The sequence below is a fragment of the Chionomys nivalis genome, chromosome 6 (assembly GCF_950005125.1).
Source record: "Chionomys nivalis chromosome 6, mChiNiv1.1, whole genome shotgun sequence".
NCBI lineage: Eukaryota > Metazoa > Chordata > Mammalia > Rodentia > Cricetidae > Chionomys > Chionomys nivalis.
In genome coordinates, this window is record NC_080091.1 from 99,453,665 (window position 1) to 99,469,067 (window position 15,403).

The following is a 15,403-nucleotide window of genomic DNA, read 5'->3' on the forward strand; positions in this document are numbered from 1 at the left end:
AGGTTGTTCTTGGCGAACAAAGCAGTTGTGGCAGCGGTATGCTAAACAAGCAATGGGACAAGGAAGGAGTTCCAGGGAGGACCTGCCGGTATGGGGAGGGGAGGTCGTGCCTTGAAAGGAATCCCCTAAGAGCATGTGTGCAGTGAGGACGAAAGGGTCTACTTAAGAGTCCTACTGGGGTCGCGTGGATGGTCCCTCAGAGGGGAAGGCTCCCTGGGAACAAGGCAGCTATGCTCTACAGAAACCTGACTGCTCTTTGCAATCACAGAGAGGTTATTGATGAGGGAGAGAGTTGAGAGATAGTCCTAGAGTAACGGAGGATATGGTCTTGGTATTAGAAATAGCAAACGAGGTACTGTTGAGCAGCCCATAAACAGCCCTGGGATTAGAGCGCAGGTCCCAGGAATCCATCTAATTTGACAGACCACAGAACTGGCTGTCTGCAAGTGGACTTTTCATGCCTTAAGTAAGACCATATCCAGATGTTGCTCTAGGTCCAAGGTCCAGACCTTGTTTCTGTGTCTAGCCATCAGGGATGTCTCAGGAAACTCTAGCTTTACATACCCTCTGGTCTTTCATGAAGGTTGTTGCTCACTTTAGGTCCCCACCTTCCTCACCCTGTATCCCTAAGTTAGTGAATAGCTTCCAACTAGTCGCCTTGTGTCCGTCCTTGCTCCCTGATCCATTTTCAGCACAAAATAGTGGCTTTTATAAAGCATTAATTGAGACATGTTCCCTGCTCAAAACATTCCTGAGGTTTTACCCAGAGCATAAACCAGTGGGCTAGGGTATCCTGAAGGCTTGAAGAGATCTAAAATCATGTAACTGTCTTATTTAGTACTATACTAAGTTCACAGGTACTTGTATGTGTTCTGGTTCAGCCAAGCAAATGACAAAACATGAAATTATGGCACTCAGTTTGGTGATGAGAGGCGGGAACACTTCCCTGCTTACTTCTGTCTTCGCCAGCCTCTCTGGAGTGTTCGGTCCATCCTCTGCGACGAGTAACCTCTTTGATAGTCTCCTCATCACCTACAAACTCCCAGTAAGGCTGCTGGGAGAGCAGAACGAACTGAGCCCATACTTATTTTTTTTTAAATGTTCTGAAAGATTTTTTTATTTTGTGTATATGGGTGTTTTCCTTCATGTGTGTCTGTGCACCACATGTGTGCAGTTCCCCTGGAGACCAAAATAGAGTATTGGATCCCCTAAGACTGGAGTTACAGACAGTTGTTAGCTCCCATGTGGAAATCGAATCCAGATCCTCTGGAAGAACAGCTAGTGCTTTTAACTGCTGAGCCATCTCTCCAGCCCCAAGACTCCATACATTTATGCAAGTTCTCTCTTAACCCTGGCAGGCTTTGCCTTACTTTCCAACAAATGCTTGACCCAGGGCTCCAGAACATTTTGAGAATAAATCCAAGGTCTGTTAACACCTCCGTGACCCCTGCAGTATTCGACTTTGCTATATTCTCCTTCAGGAGCAATCTCTTGCCCCTAGCTATCCTGAGAGGATCCCATAGCACCTGAGTAGAGTATGCTAGGCATGAAAATTGCACAGAGGAAAAGTAAAACTCATCCTGGATACTGGATCCTGGATCCCGTTTTTTGGCTAGTTCCTACTCCCTTGGACGCTGTCCTTGTCACTCACAAATTCTGTGGCTCTCCTTGGTGTCACTAGGCACCTGCACCTCAAGGCCCCAGTGGGGTTGTTTCACCTACAGTGACTGAAAGCGTGTGAAATGTAGGCACAGCTCTAGCCCTGACTGCAAAATGGGCATGAGCATGCAAAGGGTTGTGTGACCCTTCCACCAAAGCAATTAAGTCAAACATCAATGTACAGACATGTCAGATAATCATATCTTGGGCCCAGAGAAAGAAGGAATAGTTGGGTGAGCCTTGGGGAAGCCAATATGCCCAGATAAGAGCTGTGGGTCTGCACAGTGCTTCAAAGCCCTCAACTGAGCATTGCTAGTCCTTCACGGAACTGCTAGAGCTAGGAAGAAATGGGGGAAGGAGAGAGGAGAGAGGAACCTGGGAGTCCACCAAGCAGGCATCACTGTGTTCCCACTAGTCACGAAGTCCTGGTGGTCTGGGGGCATTCAGATGGCTTTCAGCAGTGGGGTAATCTAAAAAGACTGCTCTGTCCAGCCTGATAAAGGCAGGAGGCCTGGAGGGGACTGAAGAGCTTGGTAACTCGGCCTTGTCTGTGATATTGCTATGATAAAACACCATGACCTAATGGCACAGACGTATTTACTACAGTGTTGCACATGGTGAAAACTCACAGGGAAAGGGTGTGACATTCACATCTAGTTGGCACTGGTGGCCAGAGACACAAAGGAGAGTTTGACCCTAGGGAAGAAATCAGTCTCTCAAAGGACACCTAAAAACAGCATTAGAGGGCTCAGTAGTGTACCCATAAGCAATTTCTGACCTATGTTCCTGATGCTAGGGTGGGAGGAAAACCAGAAGATGGGCAGGGAAACAGACACTGTGAGGCCATATAACAACATCTATTGCCAAAAGAATGGCCACAGACTATCATCAGGAAGAGCAGAAGCAGTTAATCAAAGCAGATCTGGCATATTCAAAAATTGGATGCATAAAACCCAATAATACACATCACAGGATTCTTGAAGAATTTTTAAAATAGTGGGTGACAACTGGATATTTGTCTTCCCTTCAACATGAACTATACCTAAAGATAACCACATACTAGAAGGTCATGCCTCCTCCTTATAATAATCCAGAAAATAATCAAATATTGGAAGAAGGCCGCTTGTCGGTTCCTGGTCACTTAGCCCCAAAATAATCCACAGAAACTGTATTAATTAAATCACTGTTTGGCCCATTAGCTCAAGCTTCTGATTAGCTAATTCTTACATATTAATTTAACCCATTTCTACTAATCTGTGTATAGCTATGTGGCTATGGCTTACCGGCTAAAGTTCCTATGTCTGTCTACGGCAGAGCTACAAGGCTTCTCTCTGACTACACCCTTCTTTCTCCCAGCATTCAGTTTAGTTTTCCCTGCCTACCTAAATTCTGCTCTGCTATAGGTCCAAAGCAGTGTCTTTATTCATTAATGGTAATCACAGCATTCAGAGGGTAATCCCACATCAATCAAAAATAAAATTACGGAAATAGCTAAGTTGCTACTCAGTTACTGAACACTATCTGTCATGTGTAAAGCCCTGGGTTTGCTCCTCAGCACTTGGGGGGAAATTGTACAATTTAAACAGCTATGTTATATAACAACTATTATTGACAGTAGCATTACCAAAAGGTAGGTACTTTGTGCCTCTGATGGACAGAGGGACCACCAGGTAAAGATTTGCCAGAAATCCCACTTGAATCTAGAACACAGTCTGAATTTCTCTTAGTTAGGTTTCCATTGCTATGATAAAACACCATTGCTGTGGGATAATGCGTTTGTACACTGTAAAGGTTTGCCACTCATATTAGTTTAATAAAACACTGAGTGGCCAGTACCCAGGCAGGAAGTATAGGCAGGGAAACCAGACTAGGAGAATTTTGGGATAAGGAAAGGCAGAGATGCAGTCACCAGCCAGAGACAGAAGAAGCAAGATGAGAATGCCTTGCTTAGAAATGGTACCAAGATATGTGGCTAAACATAGATAAGAATTATGGGTTAATTTCCTCATAGAAGAGAAAGTGGGAATTATACTTGAATGAATTGGCACAGGAAACCACTTCCTAAATAGAACCCCAGCAGCATAAACAGTGATAGAAACGATTCATAAATGGGACCTCCTGAAATTGAGAAGCTTCTGTAAAGCAAAGGATACAGTCAACAAGACAAAACAGCAGCCTACAGAATGGGAAAAGATCTTCACCAACCCCACATCAGAGGGCTGATGTCTAAAATACACAAATAACTCAAGAAATTGGTCATCAAAAGAACAAATAATCCAATAAAAAAAATGGAGTACAGACCTAAACAGAGAACTCTCAACAGAGGAATCTAAAATGGCTGAAAGACACTTAAGGAATTGCTCAACATCCTTAGTCATCAGAGAAATACAAATCAAAACAACTCTGAGATTCCATCTTACACCTGTAAGAATGGCCAAGATCAAAAACACTGATGACAACTTATGCTGGAGAGGTTGTGGGGTAAAGGGAACACTTCTGCATTGCTGGTGGGAATGCAAGCTGGTACAACCCCTTTGGATGTCAGTGTGGCGATTTCTCAGAAAATTAGGAAACAACCTTCCTCAAGATCCAATAATACCACTTTGGGTATATATATCCAAAAGATGCTCAATTGTGCCACAAGGACATGTGCTCAACTATGTTTATAGCAGCATTGTTTATCATAGCCAGAACCTGGAAACAACCTAAATGCCCCTCAACCGAAGAATGGATAAGGAAAATGTGGTACATTTACACAATGGAGTACTACACAGCAGAGAAAAATAATGACATCTTGAATTTTGCAGGCAAATGGATGGATCTAGAAAACATATTGAGTGAGGTAACCCAAACCCAGAAAGACAAATATAATATATAGTCGTCACTCATAAGTGGCTTTTAGACACAAAGGAAAGAAAAACAAGCCTACAATTAAGAACCCAGAGAACCTAGACAACAAAATAATCCTAAGAGAGACATACATGAATCTAATCTACATGGGAAGTAGAAAAAGACAAGATCTCCTGAGTAAATTGGGAGCATGTGGATCATAGGAGAGGGCAGAAAGGGAGGAGGAAGGGAGAGAGGAGAATGGAGAAAAAATATAGCTCAATAAAAACAATAAAAAAGACTGGGTTAATTTAAGCTTTAAGAGTTAGTTTTTAATAAGCCTGAGCTAATAAGCTAAACAGTTTATAATTAATATAAGCCTCTATATGCTTCTTTGGAACTGAACAGCTGCAGGACCAGGCTTGACAGAAAATTCTGTCTACACAAAGCAAGTTGGTGAGGAGAGAGTTTACTCCATCTTGCAGTTCATCATCTAGGGAAGTCAAGATAGGAACTCAATGCAGAAACCTGGAGCCAAGAACTAATGTCAGAGGCTATGGAGGAGTGCTACTTACTGACTTGCTCATCCTGCTTTCTTATATACCCCAGGACTACCTGCCCTGGATTGGTATCACCCACAATAGACTGGACCTTCCCACATCAATTGCTAATTAAGAAAATGCCATTCTGGTGGGGGCATTTTCTCAATTTCTCATTTTCTTCCTCTCCCCAAATGACCTTAGCTGTGTCAAGCTGACATAAACCCAGCCAGAACAGATCCCATCTGTTGTTGAACAATCTTTGTACACTGTTGTTGCATGAATAATAAAAACTCAGAGACAGATACTGGGGTTCAAGGTGAAGATCAGAAAAGCAGAGCAGCAGCCACTAGAGAGATCTTTTACCTCTACCAAATCTTCAGACCAAAAGGGCAAGATCCTGTCTGCACAAATCCCCAGACTCCACACTCCAGTGAGTTCCTGTCTCTTCCCCTGTATATTTCTCTCTCCACTTAGCCGTGCTACCTATCTCTATCTCCCTACTGCTGGAATTAAAGGTGTGTGATTCCCAAACACTGGGATTAAAGGTGTGAACCACAACCACCTGAATCTGTTTCTGGATTGACCTTGTGTAGCCCAGGGTAGCCTTGAACTCACAGAGACTTGTTTGTCTCCAACTCCTGAGTCCTGGGATTAAAGGTGTGCACCACCACTGCCTGTTCTGTATGGCTGACTAGTGTGACTGCTTTGCCCTCTGGTCTTCAGGCAAGCTTTTTTTATTAAAACACAAATAATATACCACTATAACTATAGATATGTATTACTCTCATTGGTTAATAGAGATCTGACTAGTTTATAGCTGGCCAGGAAGAGATTAGAAAGGAGAGCCAGACTAGGAGGGGGCTGGGAAGAAGAAGTTAGAGCCTGAGGAGTCTTGTGGAGATGCCATGAGATGCAGAGTGAGCAGTATAGGAAGTGCATACATGAAGTAAATGAGCCTCAGGGCAGCACACAGATTAACAGAAATAGCTGGCCAGTGGTGGCGCACATCTTTGATCCCAGCACTCGGGAGGCAGAGACAGGTGGATCTCTGAGTTTGAAGCCAGCCTGGTCTATAAGAGGTAGTACCAGGACAGGCTCCAAAGCTACAGAGAAACCCTGTATGAAAAAAGAAAAAAAAGGAAGGGAGGGAGGGAGGGAGAGAAGAAGGGAGAAATGGGTTAATATAAATTAGAGCTAGCTAAAAACAAGCTTAAGATATTACCTGAGCATTTATAATTATTAAGTCTTTGTATGGTTATTTGGGGAGCAGCTGGCAGGGCAGAAAAGTCCACCTACACCCATCTTAAGAAGTTTTCCCAGATTTGCCACTGAAACTTTGTCTGGACCTGGGAAGTAGGAATGGAGCCATAGCCATATCTGGTTCGTTATGGAGATGGGAAAAGCAGCTAAGGTCCCTCCCTATGGGAGTAGCTCTAGTACCTACTGCTGAATCAAGGAAACCAAGCCAGATGAAGCACATGTTGCAACAGTCAGATGAGTAAACCCTGTTTTAGCATCTGGTGATGTCAGAGATTTAAAGTCCATCTTAAGATATAATAATGATGTTGTGGTTGTTTTTCAGGTGGCCTCATCGTTTATAGGTAAATACTAAAATCCCATGGAGGAAAATAATATGAGCTCTGAGGCGTCCTTAGGATAATGTGTATAGAATCAGTACGTAGGATTGACATAACTCTGATGATGTAAAAATAAATATAGACGGGCTGGAGAGATGGCCTATTCATTAAGAGCATTGGTTGCTCTTCCAGAATGTTTGATTCCCAGCACCTACATGACTATTTACAATCATCTATTACTATAGTTCCATGGGATTCTATACTCTATTCTGGATTCCTCAGCCACTAGGCACACAAATGATACATAAACACACATGTAGGCAAAACACCTATGCACATAAAATAATCTTTAATGGAGATAATTCATGTTCACAGATATAGGTAGGTAAGTAGGTAGATAAATGATAGATAGATAGATAGATAGATAGATAGATAGATAGATAGATGATAGATAGATGATATATACAGATACATAGATGATATATAGATAGGCAGATAAAATAGATAAATTATAGATAGATTCAATATTGTCAAGGCATCAGGTCTTCTCAACCTATCTATAGCTTCAATGGAATCCCAACCAAAACTTCTGAAGATGCTTGTTCTAAAAGACATGTGGGAAAGAAAAAGACGATTGCAGCACGATTAATAAAAACCCAGAGACAGAAATTGGTGTTCAACCTGAAGGTCAGAAAAGCAAAACAGTCAGCCACTGGCTCTTACCTCTACTTCAGTCTGAAATGATGATCCTTCCTCCAGGAACCTCAGATGATACTGTGTCTGAGAGCTGTTCCTCCAGTCTTATATTCCTTTCTAGTGCTGGCATTAAAGGCCTGCAACACTACCATCTGATTTCTATGGCAAACTAGTGTGGCTACTGGGATTAAAGGTGCGTGTCACCACTGCCTGGTCTGTAAGGCTGACCAGGGTGGATGTTTTACTCTCTGAACATCAGACAAGCTTTATTTATTAAAATACAAATGAAATATCACTACAAATAATAGCCATCACAATACCAAATAAAATAAATAGAAAAGAAAAACCACCAAGAGGCTATCCTGGAACCTGCTTTGTAGACCAGGCTGGCCTCAAACTCAGAGATCCACTTGCTTCTGCCTTCTGGGTGCTGGGATTAAAAATGTGCACCACCACCGCCCCAAGTGAGATGATTTCTTAAAGTAAATACACAAAGACAAATAAACTCAACATCTTTAGCCACTAGGAAATATAAACCTCAGCTACAAGATACCACACAATACCTTCTAGCATGGTTATAACTAAAAACACAGGCAGTGGCAAGTTTTTGGTGAGGATATAGAGAAAATAGAGTCTTTATACATAGTGGGAGTTCAAAAATGACCTAGTTGCTTTGAAAGACCATCTGGAGCTTCTCAAATGTGAGATAAGATAAACATAAGACTCGACAATCCCTCTCTTAGAGATAGATCTAGGGAAATGAAGACAAATGTGTACACAAAACCTATACAGAAGTACTCAGAGTAGCAACAATTCCAATGATCCTAAAGTGGTAACAACCCATGTGTCAATCAATTAATGAATGAATAAGTGAGTGAGTGAATGAATACAATGTGGCATATCCAAATATAGTAAAATCAGTTAATGAATGAATAAGTGAATGAGTGAATAAAATGTGGCAACCCAGATAGTAAAATCTTATTTGGCAATAAACTGGAGTACTGGTACCTGCCACAGTGTGGATAAACCTAAAAGCACTATGTCGAGTGAAAAAAGTCAGTCACACAAGTGTGACAGAAGGCACACATCACATGATTCTGTTAAAATTCAACGTTCAGAACGGGGAAATCCGTGGAAACAGAGACAGACAGGCGGTTGTTGAGAGTAACTGTGTAAGAGAGTACCAGCATTCTTTGAAGTGACACTGTAAAACTATTTGGGTGGTAACTGCATTAAAGTCTAAAACTTGTGTACTTAGTTTTTGATTTTTTAACTTTTTTGAGGTAGGGTTTTATGTAGCCCAGGCTGGCCTCCAACTCTCTATGTGGCTGGGATGACCTTATGAACTACTGCTTCTCCCACCTCCACATTCCAGGTGCTGGTACCATGCTCAAACCAACCTATTCTCTTTAATTTTATCATTCTTTATTCAGGTGGTAAAACACACACACACACACACACACCATACACACAGTTTACTGTATAAGCCATAACCACGCTCATATAGTGAATTCAATACATAGTTCAAATTAGATCCTATTGAGACGTCACTCTCCATGAACACCTTATGCTTCTGTACAATATCTGTCCTCACAGCAGTGTAGTTTTAGCCAGGTTAAGAATGTGTGTTTAGGGGGCTGGAGAAATGGCTTAGTGGTTAAGAGCACTGACTGCTCTTCCAGAGGTCCTGAGTTCAATTCCCAGCAACCACATGGTGGCTCACAGCCATCTATAATGAGACCCGGCGCCCCCTTCTGGCCTGCGGGCACACATGGAAGGAATGCTGTACACATAATAAATAAATCTTTAAAAAAATAAAAAAGAATGTGTGTTTATCAAGTCCAAATGGATCAAAGACCTCAACATAAAGCCAGCCACACTGAACCTTATCGAAGAGAAAGTGGGAAGTACACCTGAACGCATTGGCACGGGAAACCACTTCCTAAATAGAACCCCAGCAGCACAGACAATGAGAGAAACAGTTAATAAATGGGACCTCCTGAAACTGAAAAGCTTCTGTAAAGCAAAGGACACGGTCAACAAGACAAAACGATAGCCTATAGAATGGGAAAAGATCCTCACTAACCCCACATCAGACAGAAGTCTGATCTCCAAAATATACAAAGAACTCAAGAAATTGGACACCAAAAGATCACAAAATCCAATAAAAAAAAATGGAGTACAGACCTAAACAGAGAACTCTCAACAGAGGAATCTAAAATGGCTGAAAGACACTTAAGGAATTGCTCAACATCCTTAGTCATCAGAGAAATACAAATCAAAACAACTCTGAGATTCCATCTTACACCTGTAAGAATGGCCAAGATCAAAAACACTGATGACAACTTATGCTGGAGAGGTTGTGGGGTAAAGGGAACACGTCTGCATTGCTGGTGGGAATGCAAGCTGGTACAGCCCCTTTGGATGTCAGTGTGGCGATTTCTCAGAAAATTAGGAAACAACCTTCCTCAAGATCCAATAATACCACTTTGGGTATATATATCCAAAAGATGCTCAATTGTGCCACAAGGACATGTGCTCAGCTATGTTCATAGCAGCTTGGTTTGTCATAGCCAGAACCTGGAAACAACCTAAATGCCCCTCAATCGAAGAATGGATAAGAAAAATGTGGTATATTTACACAATGGAGTACTACACAGCAAAAAAAAAATAACGACAGCTTGAATTTTGCAGGAAAATGGATGGAAAGAAAACATTATTTTGAGTGAGGTAACCCAGACACAAAAAGACAGTTATCACATGTACTCACTCATAGGTGGTTTTTAAACATAAAGCAAAGAAAGTCAGCCTACAAACCACAATCCCAGAGAACTTAGACAACAAACAACAATATGGACAGTAAGAGAGACTTACATAGATATAATCTACATGGGAAGTATAAAGTATAAAAAGACAAGATCTCCTGAGTAAATTGGGAGCATGGGGACCTTGCGAGAGGATTGAAGGGGGAAGGGGAGAGGCAGGGAGGGGAGCAGAGAAAAATTTAGAGCTCAATAAATATCATGGAAAAAATAAAATAAAATAATGTGTGTTTAGTAGACTTTGGGATAGTGAGATTGAGGAGCTGCCAGAGCTAGGGGGAGATTGCCCTTTCCCTCCCAGAACAAGAGGGGTGTAAGCTGAGAACACTTGTTTGTTTCCCAACTACTCAGACCGAATAATTACACAGAAGCTATATTAGCTACAACACTGTTTGGCCTATTAGCTGAGGTTTCTTATTAACTAACTCTTACATCTTAAATCAACCAATTTCTATTATTCTGTGTATCACCATGAGTCTGTGGCTTACTGGAAAGTTTCTGGCAGTTACATGGTGTCTCCTCTGACTCTGCCTACTCTCTATATATATCTCTGTTGGATTTCCTGTCTGGCTTTACTCCGCTAAGCCATCACCTGAAACAGCTCTATTCATCAACCAATAAAAGCAACACATATACAGAAGGATATCCCACATCAGGGGGGCATAGATTCCAGAGTATAAACCAAGCTTCCCTCTGGAAAGGAGATAAGGAGGTCCCTGAAGTTCTGGGTTTGGAGGGCAGACTTGCTCTAACCAGGATTTTCCTGATATTTACCCCAATGTGTATACAAGGACTACCAGATCAGCTAAGGAATCATTACAGTCAGCTGCACTTGCCTTGGGTATCAAATGTTTTGTCTGTACCTAGGAATCTTTTGTTTCCTATAATTTGCATGTGTGAAACTCTGGCAGGTTAGCTGTGCTTACGAACAATTAAAATCGAGCCCCTCCAAGTTTCTGATTTTATATGTGCTCCTTCTACACTACATACACTCTCTTTAAGTAATTAAAATCTTTATTTTTTATACTTGTTTTATTTTATGTGTGTCTTAGGGTTTCTATCGCTGTGAAGAGACACCATGATGGGGCTGGAGAGATGGCTCAGGGGTTAAGAGCATTGCCTACTCTTCCAAAGGTCCTGAGTTCAATTCCCAGCAACCACATGGTGGCTCACGACCATCTGTAATAAGGTCTGGTGCCCTCTTCTGGCCTGCAGGCATACACACAGATAGAATATTGTATACATAATAAATAAATAAATAAAAAACAATCCTGTATCTCTAAAAAAAAAAAAAAGAGAGACACCATGACCACAGGAACTTTTAAGAAGGAAAACATTTAATTAGGGCTGGCTTACAATTCAGAGGTTAATCTGTTATCATGGTGAGAAGCATAGCAGCATGCAGGCAGACATGGTGCTGGAAAGGTAGCTACATTTTAATTTGTCTGCAACAGAAAGTGAACAGACCACACTAGATGTAGCCTGAGCTATGAGACCTTAAAGCCTGTCCCCACAGGGACACACTTCCTCAACAAGGCCACATCTACTCCAACAAAACCATATCTCCTAAGGCCACTCACTATGGGAGCCATTTTCTTTCAAACCGCCACAATGTGTATGAGTGTTTTGCCTCTGTGTGTGTGTGTGTGTGTGTGTGTGTATGTGTGTGTGTGCACCATATGTAAGCCTAGTATCAGTAAGTCAGAAGTATCAACATTGTATCCCCTGAACTGAAATTACAAATGTTTGTTGGCCACCATGCAAGTGCTGGAAACCAAACCAGAGTCCTGTGCAGGAGAAGCACGTGCTCTTAACTGCTGAGCAGTCTCTCTAGCCCCTAAAGAGACACTCCTTACGTCTGCATATTCTTTTTTTTTTTTTTTTTTTTTTTTGGTTTTTCGAGACAGGGTTTCTCTGTGGCTTTGGAGCCTGTCCTGGAACTAGCTCTTGTAGACCAGGCTGGTCTCGAACTCACAGAGATCCGCCTACCTCTGCCTCCCAAGTGCTGGGATTAAAGGCGTGCGCCACCACCGCCCGGCACGTCTGCATATTCTTAAACTAGAAGCAGCCCCTGGTCACACTTAAACAAAAAAGGAAGATAACCATTTCTATATACACGAAGGAAAGACCCATCTCACATCTCACACTAGAACCTAAATATTATGCAAGGGCATAAAACATTAACACAAACTAAATACAGTTTCAGTCCAGATAAATTCACAGTATAAACATCAGATTTTTACACAGAAAGATACAGGAGATGGAGGTGTGGCTGCATGATAGAGTGATTGACCTGGCCTGTCCAAGGGTCTGCATTCAAGCCTCAGTAGCACACACACACACACACACACACACACACACACAGAGAGAGAGAGAGAGAGAGAGAGAGAGAGAGAGAGAGAGAGAGAGATACCCAATACTATTTCACACCATACTTAATCAGAAAATTCCTATCTAATATTATACATACAAATAGGAAAACCAAAGATTTCACTTCTTTAAGAGATTAATAGTTCTGGAGCCATGCAGTCCTGGGGTGGGGGCTACAAGCTGAGCTATAGACACTTTCTGGTTTCTATTTTGGGGCTTATGAGAGCTCTGGGGCTGGATGGGGAAGGGAAGAAAAGAAGTAAACACCTGGGGGCCTTCTCTGTAGGGACAAACTAGAGTCCAGATGACAGTGATCAGAGACTCCCCCCCAAAAAACAAAAAGACTCACATTCTAGCAATGGATGCTTTCATGTTCATGAGGATGAAGTCACGGTCAATCAGCTTGAGGCACCTGAGAGTCTGGATACTGATATGCTAACACGGTCCCTGCTGGGTGTGTGTACCTTGCGTAGTTTTCCTGCAGCTGGGCCCTGGTTAGATTAGTGGGGCACAGGTGAGTCATTGGGCAGATACAGGAAGGAGGCATGCTGTTGGAACCAGATAGGTCTGGGAGGCTCTACACAGCTGTATGTGGGTGCCTGACAGCTGTGTAGAGGAGTGGCCCACATCTGAAGGGCTTCTTTTTCTCCACCTTTGTTTTCCCAAGATATAGGCAGCTATAGTAACACAAATAATTGGGACAGACAGATGGGAACCCTCGCCCTCAACATCCCCAACATTCTCTGGGAGAAGCAGGTGAACAACAGATAAATAACAGGCAGGACTCCTGGCCCCATCTCATCTCAGAGTATTATTCCTGGTAGTCTCCCAGAAAAAATGGCCTTGCTTCATGTTCTCTTTGTATCAATTGCTTGATTTCTGATAAGATACTGTTTGGGAAAAACAAACAGGCTTGAGAAGCCATTCTTAGTGTTGGTTTGAGCTGCTGGAAGAAGTATAAATTTGGTTTAAAATAGAAGGAAAGACACTTAATATAGATTTCATCATGACTAGGGGGTTGAATTTTTTTTTTTTTTTTTTTTTTTTTTTTTTTGAGACAGGGTTTCTCTGTGGTTTTGGAGCCTGTCCTGGAACTAGCTCTTATAGAACAGGCTGGTCTCGAACTCACAGAGATCCGCCTGTCTCTGCCTCCCGAGTGCTGGGATTAAAGGTGTGCGCCACCACCACCCGGCCTAGGGGGTTGAATGTTAACCAAGCCCCTGAAGATCACTAGGGAAGATGCCAGGCTTCTTCATGGTCATATGAAGGTTACTATCTGCCTAACAAAGACCCTACTGTTGCTTCTTCACAACCATCCTCTCCCACCCTAGCCTCCGAGCCCTATCCAATACCACTCTTCAGTTCTAAAGTTTTGTCTTTACAAAACTGCTGTATATAAATATTATGTTAGTTTATTTTTGGTTACTGTGATGAAATGCATGAGCCTGGGTAACTCTTACAAGAAAAGAGGTATGTTTGGTATATATGTGTGTGTGTGTGTGTGTGTATATGAGATTCAAGTGTTTGGCACAGTCATCACCTCAACTCTGGTGAATGCTGTCATAACGAGGGAACATTGCTTAGAGGAGTGATCACATTGGCAGGCAGGAAGCCATAGTGACGGGATGGGCTAAGTAAGCTTTTTCCTCTCTTCCCTTCCCTACCCCCTTTTCTTCCAGCAATGGAGGTTGAACTCAGGACCTTGCTCATTCTAAACAATCATCCTATCACTGAGCGAAGTCCCTGGCACCTAAGCTTCTCTTTTTAAATAATAATATGGAGAACTAAGTTAAGGTCCTGTGAAAATTGGAGAACAAGATTCCCACTAGCCCCCCCCCTCCCGTTTTTTCAAGACAGGGTTTCTGTGTTACTTTGGTGCCTGTCCTGGAATTAGCTCTTGTAGACCAGGCTGGCCTCAAATTCACAGAGATCCACTTGCCTCTGCCTCCTGAGTGCTAGGATTAAAGGTGTGCACCACCACCGCCTGGCAAGGCCCCATCTTTTAAAGCCTCTTCCATCTCAATATCAACACTTTAGGAGAAAAGCTTATGGCATAGGGACACTTGAGACACACACCCAGACCACACCAAACCATCGCAAATGGTGCAATTCCATTTGTTTTATATATATATATATATATATATATATACATATATATACATATATATGCATGTATATATACATATACATACACACACACACATATATCACCTGTAGGGCTGGCTTTTACACTCTTACTCTGCATACTTTTCCAGGAAGCCATATGTATTTGCTCTTCATTCCCAAGTAATATTCCATAGAGCTTATGCTGTAGTTTACTTGACCATTCACTGATTGAAGGACACCTGAGTGTTTACATTTTTTTGATGATCACAAATAAAGGTGCTGCAGGTTTTTAATCTCTCATGGATAAATACTCATGACTGAAATGGCTGGCTTATGTGATAACTACCTTCTTAGTTTTATGAGAAATTGCCAACTTGTTTTCTATAGCCTTGACAACATTTAAAGTTGTCAGTATTTTTATTTAAGATTCTAAAAAGAAGTATGGTATTAGCTCATTATGGTTTTAATTAACATTTTATTGGTGGCTAATAAAGTTAGTCATTAATCCTTAATTGGCATCTGTTTATTCTCTTCAGTCTTTTGCCCATGTTCTAATTGGGTTTGAAAAACACTATGTAGTAGTCCTTTGTTAGATATGTGGTTTGCAAATATTTTCTTCTGATCTGTGTGTAGAAAATCCTCTTGAACGTGCATGTATGTGCCAAATATAGCACAGACCGTTAATCTCAGCAGAGACAGAGACAGGAGGATCTCTGTACATATAAGACCATCTTGGTCTACACAGTGAGTTCTAGGCCAGCCAGGAAGACAAAGTGAGACCCTTTCTTCTCTAATCAAACCT